At 45.5% G+C, this 12582-nt stretch overlaps 1 protein-coding gene and 1 non-coding gene across 2 annotated transcripts in view; both read left to right on the forward strand.

Annotated features, from left to right (window-relative positions):
* The window catches only part of LOC148143320 (uncharacterized), a 76566-nt gene that overhangs the window by 43452 nt on the left and 20532 nt on the right, over positions 1 to 12582 (forward strand). The window lies entirely within an intron of this gene.
* On the forward strand, positions 5905 to 5976 carry trnae-uuc (transfer RNA glutamic acid (anticodon UUC)). Its single transcript has one exon. It is a non-coding gene; the product is annotated as a tRNA-Glu (tRNA).

Genomic DNA, 12582 nt, shown 5'->3' on the forward strand with positions numbered 1-12582 from the left:
TGCAAGGAGTCTCAGATCAGAATTATTCTCTTCAACGTGTGCAGTCAATTAATTCGCTTTTGTTACAATGCAGCACACATTCACATACTGAGCTTTTAGTTTTATTTTTTGTGATGGTTAGAATCCAGTTTTGATTGCTAGTACATTTATTCTCCTTGTCCCTTTCTATCATTCTCTGGTGTTTGGTTTCCACATCACTACATTGCTCACTGGCCTTGGTTTGGATTGGCTATGCTTAATTGCCCAATGTACAGGGATGTGCAGGTTAGGTGGGTTAGCCATGGGAAACTCAGGGTTATAGTTTCAAAGTAATAGAAGGAGTAGGCCATTTGGCCCATCGATCCTGCTCCGTCATTCATTAAAATCATGGCTGATCTATCAATCATTTCAGCTCCTCCTAATTTCATTATCCCAACTACCCTTAATTCCCCGACCACGCAAAAACCCATCCAATAGTATCTTAATGAAGCTGCCTCAACTGCTTCCTTGAGCACAGAATTGCATTAATTTACCATTAACCACATAGGCCCTGCCCTGATTTGCCTCATCAAAATGCAACAGCTCATATTTGTCTAAATTAAACTCCATCCACTTCTCCTTGGACCATCGGCTCATCTGATCAATTGTAAATTTTATTAAACTTTCTTTCCTATCTTATTCCCTGAAAGCTGAAAATCTCCATCCCACACACTGTCCCTCCATTATCACTTTGTTGAACCTAATCCCGGCTATCCTCATCCTGAAGGGTTTGGTTCATGCTGATTAACAGGCCCACATTCAAGGGGAATCTAACTGAAACGTACAGAATATTGAACAGCCTGGACAGAGTGGACATTGGGAGGAGAGACTAATACCCATGGGCATAGCCTCAGCATAAAGGGAGAATGGAGATTAGGAGAAATTTCTTTAGCCAGAGAGTGGTGAATCTATGGAATTCATTGTCACAGAAAGCTGTCGAGGCCAGGTCATTGTCTATGTTTATCACTGAGATAGAGTATCAAGGGTTGAGAGTTGCCGTGAAAAAACGGGAGAATGGGGCTGAGAAACGTAACAGCCAGGATAAATTGGGAGCAGGAGTAGACCACTTGATCTTTCCAGCCTGCACCAGCATTGAACACTTCATAACTGGATATGAATATACCGACATCTAGGGTGGATAGGCTGGAACTTTTCTCACTGGAACATAGGAGATTGAGAGGATTATAAAATCATGAGGAATAAGGATGAGGTGAACAACAGGTGTCCTTTCCCTCAGCTGGGAGTTTCAGGATCTGGGAGCAAATAGTTTGAGGTGAGTAGAGAAAGATTTTATAAAGACAGGACAAGGATTGTTTTTTAAGAGTGTGTTCTGAGTGCAGAATGAATGTCCAGAGGAAGTCATAGAGTCATAGAGATGTACAGCACAGAAACAGACTGTTTGGTCAAACTTGTCCATGCCGACCAACTATCCCAACCCAATCTAGTCCCACCTGACAGCACACGTCCCCATATCCCTCCAAACCCTTCCTATTCATATACCTAACCAAATGCCTTTTAAATGTTGCAATCGTACTAGACTTCACCACTTCCTCTGGCAGTTCATTCAATAAACGTACCATCCTCTGCGTGGAAAAGGTGCCCCTTAGATCTTTTTTGTATCTTTCCCCTCTCATGCTAAACCCATGCCCTCTCGCTCTGGACTCCCCCACCCCAGGAAAAGACTTTGTCTATTTATCCTATCCATGCCCCTCATGATTTTATACACGTACAGTTACAACGTTTAAAAGACATTTGGATACGTACATGAATATGAAAGGTTCGAAGTTTGATGGGCCAAACACTGGTAGGTGGGACGAGTTTCGTTTGAGAACATACTCAGCATGGACTAGTTGGATGTAGGGTCTGTTCAGTGCTGTCTGACTCTGTGACTGACCTGTACTAGTCTTAAAACCATTTTCTTACCTCCCCATAACCATCCACTTCTTTGTTGATCAAAACTCAGATGAACTTAGCCTTGAATATGTTCAATGACCCCACTTCTGAACTAAATTCCTCTTCGTAATATACCACTTGCCTTGCTCATTGCCTTCTGCATCTGCCCGACAACTGGCATTGACTGGTGTGGAGGGTCTCTGCGACCCCTTTGTACATCCATACATCATTCCTGATGAAGGGCTTGTGCCCGAAACGTTCACTGTCCTGCTCCTCAGATGCTGCCTGACCTGTTGTGCTTTTTCAGTGCTACATTTTTCGACTTTCACCGCGAGTCCTCACTTTCTCCACAATCCAATATATCACCATTTAAACAATGCACTGTTTTCTTTTTAACAGCAAAGGCTATAACTTCACATTGCGGCAGTGCACTTGCCATGTGTTTGCCAATTGAGACACAGACCTGGACCAACTTCGGGAAGAGGCAAAACACTGCGATCTGAACAAATACTGTAGCACCACTCAAAACGTCGGCTCTGTTTACCTTTCCACAGATGCTGCTCGACCCGTTGGCTTTCTGCAGTATTCGCTGTGTTTGTTCTACACAAACGCTGCTTTCCATTAAAGAACTTCAATCCCTGTCCTCTGGTAACTGGCCCTAGTCAGTGGCAATAGGTTCTTCTGATCATTAACCTGAACATTCCCACCACGTCTTCTCCCATCATTGCCAACAGCCCCTGGAAATCTCCAGTTAACCTTCTTTGCTCCAAAGAGAACATTCCCAAACTTGGGAATGTCTCCACAAAATGGAAATTGCTCATCCCTGGATATGATCCAAATGTTACAATGGGGAAGAGGTTTTGGCCAAATATTGCCTGTCAGCAGGTGGAATAATTTTCAGGAAGTAAAACAGAAATCCCAGTCTCCAGCTATGTCAATCTTTAGAAACTCTTTGGGAAGTGGAATTAGAGGAGAATGAAGGATGAACGATCCGACTGAGCAGAGACAGTCCAGACACCTTCCCCTTGTTTAAGAGGCCAGGAGATTGACTCTGATATTCTCCGGACATGAACTGACCCGAGACATTGAAATAATTCTCTGTACATCAGGAATTCAAACCCCTTCTCGGCTCGGGGCCAATGAGAAAATTCGGAAAGAGGCAAAGCACTGAAAGGCTCGGAGGGCGATGGCCCCAGTGTAGAAGAGCTAGTTCCTCGTGACATGGATGTGCCTGCAGATGGTGGGATCAGACTGTCCCCATGTCTCCACAATGAATGTCCAAGGCTTTATCATGGAAAAGTAAAACTGATAGAAGACAATGGTAATTCTGGGCGGGGCAGGTTGAATTATGAGTTGAATAGTAGCGCCCTCAAAGTGACGGTGCGTGCGGTACCTGGGCCTGTGTCTGTGGCGCAATTGGCCAGCGCGTTCGGTTGTTAACCCGAAGGTTGGTGTTTCGAAACCACCCACGGACGGAGCGTTTTTGTGTTCTCGCTTCTACCGCTTTCTTGGCTGCAAAGATGCGCGTTTTTAATGGTGTTAGGAAAATGTTTCCCAAACGGAAATCTTTTCCACTGAGGAAGCACAAAGGGGTTTCTGAATTGATTGAATTTCTAACGTAAAGGACTGCGGATGCTGACAGCCCGAGACAGAAAGCGAAACTGCTGGAGAAACTCAATAGGTTTGGCTGTACCTGGATGAGGGAAAAAAAAAGAGTTCTGAAATGTTGTCCCTGATTCTCTTTCCACAGATGCTGCCTGACCTAATGAGTTGCTCCTGCAATTTCTGGTTTTGTTTCTAACTGAACGTCCGTTTCATCTTTCGGGATGAAACACCCAGACTCGCCATTTGCAGATATTTAACCCTTTCGAAACCTATGAAGTGATTGGATTCAAACAAACTCTGCAATGATTCACTCTTTCTCAGCTCCACAAGCAGAGAGACCTGGGAAATGAAGCTGTCAGTGTGCTTCTGTATTGGTGGACCGAGTGGTGAATGCGATGGACATGAAATCCACTGTGGTTTCCCCACGCAGGTGTGAACCCTGCCGACTGCAGTTGAGAACTGTCGTCAAAAGGAAAGGGAGATTGCTCCATGGTTTTGTAAAGATGCAAATCAGTGGAAGAGTTGAAATATTTCAATCACATTGGGACTGATTGGGAATCTGCAACCCACGGCCTGTCAGGGTGGAACAAGCAGATACCCACAGAGCTGCTTTTGAAGCTATGAGCCAAGTGTTTGGAAATGAGACTAGAACAGTAAGGGGCTTGAAATTGTGATCGAAATGAAGCAGGCACCTGAGGACAAGGGTGATTCCTTTGCCATTGAAAGATACTGCTTCACAAAGTTGGGACTATGGAAGAGAAGCAGTGACAGTGATTATCTTTGGCTGTTCACCTTGTGAATGTTCCCATTGCTGCGCATGTCCGTGTTAACGTCAGAGCTCTGCAGCATGGCGGCGTCAGGTCTGCACTGGGCCGGGCCGCAATGGATGACGCATCTGACTCCACCTACCTGTTTGAAATGCAGCTCACAGCTTCTTCACACACTCCAATTAATCTTCCTCATTGTCCTGAAGCCGGCATAAGGTTTGAATTCCTGATCTGCAGGAACGAGACTCTTTTCACTGTCTCGCGTCAGTAAGTGTCCCTGAGAACATCAGAGACAAGTCACAGCGCTGTCAGTGGAGGGGAAGCTGAAATAGCCCCACACGCTGCTCACGGGCACATTTCACATCTCACCGCCCCAACCACTGCAGCTCCTGGGAGTGGAAAGGGAACAAACACCAAAACCAAGTCCCAGCTTTGTAAATCTTCAGGAAGTATGAAAGCTGTTCATCCCTTCGGGTTTTCCATCCTGGGCTGACAGCGTTGATTTTAAATGGTTGTCCAGTCAGTGCCGATTCGTTTTGGCTGAAAAAATATTCCTTATCTCATCCCAGCATTTCTTGCCACAGAGAACTGTGCGGCAGAGTTCATGTATATATTTCCTTGTATGGTATTTTGTAAATAACATTCGTTTGGTGGTTGTTTGTATCGGATATTTCAGGTTCATTAGCCGCTGTTTAAGTGTGTTGGTAGGTTTGTGGGCTACCATGATGCTGAGAGGGTTGAGTTGTCTGGACATCATTTCACAGATGTCTTTAATGTAAAGTAATGCGGCTAGAGTTTCTGCAGACGTTGAGTCTGCTTGTGTCAATTTGTTGATGAGAAATCTGCAGACTGGGTTTATTGGTTCGGCAACAGTGAGTACTGCAGATGCTGCAAACCAGAGTTTAGATCAGAGTGGTGCTGGAAAAGCACAGCAGGTCAGACAGCTTGCGAGGAGCAGGAAAATCGCCGTTTCGGGCAAAAGCCCTTCATCAGGAATAGAGGCAGGACGCTTCCAGGGTTGGCGAGATAAATTGGGGGGTGCTGGGCCGAAGGTAGCAAAGAGTACAATAGGTGAATCGGAGTGGGGACAGAGGTGACAGGTCAGAGAGGAGGATGGAGCGGATAGGTGGGAAGGGAGATTGGCAGGTAGGTCAGGTCATGAGGACAGCGCTGAGCTGGAATGTTGGAACCGAGGTAAGGTGGGGGGGGAGGGTTAAATGAGGAAACTGGTGAAGTCCACATTGATGTCCTTGGGTTGAATGTATCCGAGACGGAAGTTGGGGCGTTCTACCTCCAGGCATCGGGTGGGGAGTGAGCGGCGATGGAGGAGGCCCAGGACCTTCATGTCCTCGGCAGAGTGGGGGGGGGGGGGGGGGGGGGGTTGAAATGTTGGACCATAGGGCGATGGGTTAATTGTTGCGGGTGTCCTGGAGATGTTCCTTCAAGCGCTGTGACTTGATTCTGCGAGGAGTCTCCAGTCTCCCCAATGTAGAGGAGACCGCATCGGGAGCAATGGATACAAGAAATGACACTGGTGGAGGCCTTCGTACTCCCCTGGCTCGGTTTCGATTTCCGGGCAGGGAAGCAATTTTCAGTTGAACTGTCAAAGTACCTCACCATCTCCCTGGTGATCTAGTGGTTAGGATTCGGCACTTTCACCGCCGCGGCCCGGGTTCGATTCCCGGTCAGGGAAGCCGTTTTCAGCGCGTATTTTCGCTACCCATTCTCCTTAAGTGCGCTGTCCAGTTACTTCTTGGTCTTCGTTATCACTGGGCGCTGCAGTGCATAGTCGCTCGTTGAAATAGTGTCCTGATTCAGATTTGTTTGTATGTGTAGGGATAATTACTTCTGTAGCTAAGTACGTGGTTCGCGTGTGGTGTTTTCCTGTAGACGCTGTTTTGAATTTACCATTGACTGTTCGCTCAACTGTGACATCTAGAATTGGCACTTTGTTGTTGTTCTCCTCTTTTGTGAATTTTATGCCAGTAAGGATATTGTTGATGGTGTTGCAGGTTTCCTCTAATTTGTTTCATTTTTTGATGACAGAAGTGTTTCATGTATATTTCGTTGATCTGTTTGTAGGGCTTGTTACTGAATATGAAGTGGGTGGTAAGACACAGTTCCACGAGCTTGACAGTGCTATCTTTGCTGATGAAGTTGGTGCTGTGTTTGTGTCTTTGGTTCCTCAGGACATCAGGACATTATTTCAACGAGCCACTACACACTGCAGCACAGAGAAACTACGAAGAGCACAAGAGAAATACGTATATAGTGTAATTAAGGAGAACGGAGACCCAATAAACCCAGTCCGCCGATTTCTCAGTGGTGCTTCCAAGCTGGCTCTCAAAAATTCGGTTTGTCCCTCCATTCTTTCCTGCTTGTTTTTTGTGGGGTTTGTAAGTTTTCACAATCCTCTGACTGAGTATTGGAGTTGGGAAGTTATGTTGTGGCTGTACAAGACATTGGTTAGACCACTTTTGGAATATTGTGTGCAATTCTGGTCTCCCTCCTATCAGAAGGATATTGTGAAATTTGAAAGGGTTCTGAAGCACCAGTGGGTCCTCAGAGGGGAAGAGGCCGTTTTGCTGCCCTGAGTGTGGGAAGGCCTTCAGTGATCCCTCTGCCCTGCTGACGCACCAGTTGGTCCACACCGGGGAAGGCTGTTCTCCGGCCCCAAGTGCGAGATGGCCTTCAGCAGTTCTTCCCACCTGCTGAGACACCAGTGGGTCCACACTGAGGAGAGGCCATTCTTCTGCCCCGAGTGCAGGAAGGGCTTTGCTCTTCCCTCCGACCTACTAGCCCGTTGGTCAGATGTCGTTCAGTTGCCCTACGTGCAGCAAGGCCTTCAGCAATTCCTCGGCCCTGCTGAGTCACCAGTCCATCCACACCGGGGAGAAGCCGTTCTCCTGCCCCAAATGTGGGAAGGTCTTTACCCGCTCCTCCACACTGTTGGAGCACCAGCTGGTCCACACGGGGGAAAGGGGGTTGGTGAGGCCATTCTGCTGCCCTGAATGCGGAAGGCCTTCAGTAATTTCTCCTCCCTGCTGAAGCACCTGTGTGTCCACACCAGGGAGATGCCCTTCATATGGCCTGAGTGTGGGAAGAGGTTCATGTTTTCCTGCAACTTGCGGAAGCACCAGCGGGGGCACCAGCGCTCCCAGCAACCAGATCCTACCAGTGACGCTGCCTTCGGTCACCCCCAGGACTGAACCTCCTGCAAGTTCTGACAGTGGGTGCAGTAGCAGAGTAGGTGGGCTGTTTTTGTTTTCTGCTAGGCTGCAATTGCCTCCCCTACACCCAACAACGACAACCCCATGGTGACTCAGGGTTTGCACTGCTGCCTCATGGCACCAGGAACCCAGGAATAATTCCACCCTTGGGGGTCTGTGTGCAATTTATGGAGGGTAGGAAAATGGATCTGAGTAGGTTACTCTTCGGAAGATCAGTGCAGATGTGTTGGGCTGAAGAACTTGTTTCCACATTGTAGGAGTTCTACGATCCTTTGAGCTTTGCTTTCAGTGCACACTGCTGTTCATTGAGCCAGGGACTGCACATTGCCAATGAAATGATCCAGAGAAACCTAAGACCGCAAGACCATCGGAGCAGAAGTTAGTCCATTCGGCCCGTCGTGTCTACTTTGCCATTCGTTAGTGACAAAAGTAGTGCAGATAAGATTAGCTACAGTGTGGAAACAGGCCATTTGTCCCAACAAGTCCACACCGACACTCCGAAGAGTAACCCATCCAGACCCGTTTCCCTTTGACTAATGTACCTAACTCTATGGGCAATTAAGCAAGGCCCATCCAGATGACCTGCACATCTTTGGTTTATGGAAGAAAACAGGACCACCCAGAGAAAACCCACGCAGACACTGGGAGAATGTGCAAACTCCTCACAGACAGCCACCCAAGGCTGGAATCAAACCTGGGTACCCGGCACTGTGAGCCTGCAGTGGTAACAACTAAATATTGCAACCCGAAGTAGGCAAGCAGGAAGTTGGGACAATACAGCAAGCCAGGCAGCACCAGAATGTGGAGTAGTCAGCGTTTTGGGTATTAACCCTTCTTCAGGACTGTAACGTTGACTCCTCTATGATAAACGATTTACGGGAATGTTACTGGGGGTTGGAGGATTTGAGCTACAGGGAGAGGCTGAATAGGCTGGGGCTGTTTTCACTGGAGCATCGGAGGCAGCGGATTGACCTAATAGAGGTTACAAAATCATGGGGGGCATGGACAGGGTAATAGACAAGGTCTTTTCCCTGGGGTGGGGGAGTCCAGAACTAGAGGGCATAGGTTTAGGGTAAGAGGCGAAATATACTAAAGGGACAAATTCTTCATGCAGAGGGTGGTACATATATGAAATGAGCTGCCAGAGTATGTGGGCCAGGTGCTGTCAAATGGGACTAGATTAATTTAGGATAGCGGGTCAGCATGGACACGTTGGACCGAAGGGTCTGTTTCCATGCTGTACGTGTCTCTGACTACTGGTCCTGATGTAAGTTTAAAATAGAGTCCAAGTAAATTTGAATAGTTCAATCTTGTTGCACTCACCTCCTAAAAAGCTTCAGATGAATCCCTCTGAGAGATACTGTTTAAACATGCTGAGTTGGACAAAGTATCCCATCAAGTTCAACACAAACCCAGCGTTGAAGAAGTCAGAAGTCAGAACACCAAGGGGACCAAAACTGATCACAATATTCCAGGTGCATCCTCATCAACGTCCTGTATAACTACAACATAACTTGCCAACATCTATACTCAATTCCCTAATTGATGAAGGCCAGTGTGCTGAAACCTTTCTTCACTGCCTTGTGTAATCAGAATATAGGACCTAATTTAAACTGATGCACAATCCAGCTGCTGGGTGCCCAGAAGCAGAGTAGTGCTGCGTGAGTGTGCTGGGCACGTAAGCAAGAGGTCAATTGGTCAAAACCGTGTGATGTTATTGCTCAATGTCTCTATAAGCTGCTTTCATTTGCAAAGGTGCTCTGTTCTGTATCTTGCCTTTGCATCTGCTTCCCAAAGCTTCTTCAGTGGAGGAGTGGTAGTAGCATCAATCCCCCGGAGCTGGAAGAAGATCCGAGTTCCAAGAAGCGGAGGGTAGGGCTGGAGACTGGATTTGCTCAAGGCTTGTATTTTTAACTCATTTAAATGGTACCTACTTAACGGGGCTATGGTTTACATTAAAACCGGAGGATCATATCAGAGTGTTTATATTTAGCAGTAGTAGTTGGTAAAATGCACTCCCTGGAGGAGCACCTTCTATGATGCTGCATTTCTGCCTTCTGCCGTTCCCCCATTTCTTATCTCCCAATTGATTTTATATTTTTTGGGGGTCAAATTTAATTTCATATTAATCAGACTTGGGATTCATTGTGTGCTATTAATTTGTTTCTTCGAAAATTGTAAGTCAAAATTAATGCTGTAATTTCATTTCTGATGTCAGAGTTTGACATTGAATGTGCAGGTGTGAATACCAGTAAGTTGTGAAAATAAATCAAGAACTTGTGGTTTTTAACAAAAAGAGAGGTTCACTGATATTCATGACATTGTCTCATTTGGGAGTGATGATTCAAATCTAACCAACAAACCGTTTCATGCAGTCACCCAATTTAATTTAAGTTTTCTTTAATTTAGTTAAAGAAAATAACTCTAGCAGGCTAAGATTTATGCAATCTACTTATAAGATAATGTCCATTGCTCGCAATATGGTCTCATCCACATTGGGGAAACTGGACGCCAACTAGCGGAACGTTTCTGGAACCGACTGCCCTGTGGCTGAACACTTTAACTCCCCCTCCCATTCCACCAAGGACATGCAAGTCCTGGGCCTCCTCCACTGCCAAACTCTTGCTACCCGACGCTTGTAGGAAAAACACCTCATCTTCTGCCTTGGGACCCTCCTACTACATGGGATCAATGTAGATTTCATCAGTTTCCTCATTTCCTCTCCCCCACCTTGTCCCAGATCCAATCTTCCAATTTGACACCGACCACTTGACCTGTCATACCTGTCCACCTTGCTTCTCACCTATTTGCTCCACCCTCATCTCTGACCTATCACCATCAATCCCTACCTCCATCTACCTATTGCACTCCCAGCTGCCTTCCTTCCAGCACCACTTCCTTCCCATTTATCTCTCAGCCCCCTTGCACCACCCTTCATTCCTGATGAAGAGTTTATGCTCTAAACCAAGACTGTGATGAAGCAACATCCTCAACAAATAGGAAATAGCTCCTAAGTCAGATTTCATCCCCTCTTCTGTTTTCCAGTTCTTCCAGAAATAAGAAATGTCTTTTTCTTCCACTAGAAAGCGGTCTTCCACTTTCCACTGTCTGAAATGTTATGCTACACCACTACTTCAGACACCTTTTAAGAATCCTTTCAACCTGTTTTTATAACAATTGTAGAGGAGACCAAAAGCAAACATTTCACTCCTCCTCAATGCCCCATTTCTCCTCCTATGAGTCATTTTGTCATGTTGTCTATGTTACAAGCAGCTGAGTGCACTTGGTTTCTGAATCGAAATTTGGCCATTGAAGTGAACAGGATTAATATTTATCGATGGCTAGCTGTGTTTGCACTAACTGTAATTATCCACCAATATGATGTCTTTTGTTCCACCAAAACTGGAAACATTGATCTATGTTTATGTTGCAGTCGGATGTAGAAAATCATCCCAGCGATCTTCACGTTATTATAGTTTACTGAGGTCATAACAGCATTGCGAGGCAGTTTGATGTGACTAAAACTTGGATGGAAAGAATGTAGATTGATGAGAAGTCAAAATGGCAGAGTCTCTGGCCACAATCGATCTGTCTGGCTTGATTATATGATTGGCGGCTCTTCAAGAGCAACTTCCACTCCATCACTTCAACCAGCAAGAGGAGATAAGTCTGAACACAACATTCCAACTGTGACATATACGCATTGCTTCGATGTTATTGATCAAAATCCTGGAACTCACTCCTGAACCTTTATTACAGACCACATCATATTTGTGAAGCAATTTAAGTGGCAGCTCACCATCACTTTTTCATGGACGGTTTGGGAAGACTTTCTGGCAGAGCCAATGATATTCACATGATATTGGAGACACTCTAATCTTATGGATAGATGAGTGGCTAACCAATGATATAGTAGGGATAGGGGCATGTTCAGGATCACAACTTGTAACTAGCAATGTGCCACAGGGATCAGTGCTGCGGCCAAAATTATTTACAATATGGATATGAATTACTTGGATAAGTAAAGTGAATGTACTATTGCCAAGACTGCAGTAGAGACAGTTGATTGGAATGCAGGTGGTGAGGATGACATGGAGAGGGATATCGACAGGTTCAGCAAATGAGCAAAACCTTGGCCGATGGAATAGAATGTGGGAAAATGAGGTTGTGCACTTTGCCAGGAGGAAAAGTGCTGAATGTTAAATGGAGAAAGCTGCTGAATAGGAGGATTTGAATGCTCGTATCCATGAATACGTTATCCAGGTTCAGTCAGTAATAGGGAAGATAAATGGGATGTTGGTTTTTAAATGGAATATAACAGTAGGGAGGTTATAGTGAACCTAAATCAGACACGAATTAGGCCACAACTGAAAACTGGGAAGAGTTTTGGGCCTTTTAGCTAAGGTAAGATATAGCGGCATTGGAGGCAGTCCAGAGAAGGTTGACCAGGATGCTATCAGGGATGGAAATAATGTCTTATGAGGAGAAATGAATTCGTTCGGTCTGTGGTTAATAGAAGTTAGAAGATTTCGAGGTAACCTTCTTGTCACAAACAAGATTCTGAGGAGACGTGACAGGCCAGATGTGGGAAAGTTTACTCTTTTGGGTGAGTTTAAAACCAGAGGGAATAACCTGCAAATAAGGGAATGCATGTTTAGGACAGCTGTTGAGCCTGGATTGTTAAGTACATTCAAAACTAAGATACATTTTTTTTAATCAGAAAGGGAACTGAGGATTATGAGGAAACAGCGGAAAAGTGAAGTTGATGTTTACCAGAACAATAGTGGGAGACAAAATGCGATATCCCATGAATGAATAAAGGAAAAGAGTCAGGAGAAAATTGTCATTGAAGGGAAGATTGGGATCTAGTGATAATGGTTGAGCAACCTAGAGATCCAGGTCTTCTGAGAACACAAATTTAAATCCCATCATGGCTGCTGGTGGAATTTATGTTCAACTAATAAAAAGATCTGGAAATGAAAGTTTCTCTCTGTCCTAGCAACCAGGAAAACGTTATTCACTAAACTAATGAATTGCAGACGTTGGAGATCAGCAACAAAAGGCAAAAT

Source organism: Chiloscyllium plagiosum, unplaced genomic scaffold (genome assembly GCF_037043375.1).
Source record: "Chiloscyllium plagiosum isolate Xiang-an unplaced genomic scaffold, Cpla_swu_hap1 HiC_scaffold_27, whole genome shotgun sequence".
NCBI classification, from domain to species: Eukaryota; Metazoa; Chordata; class Chondrichthyes; order Orectolobiformes; family Hemiscylliidae; genus Chiloscyllium; species Chiloscyllium plagiosum.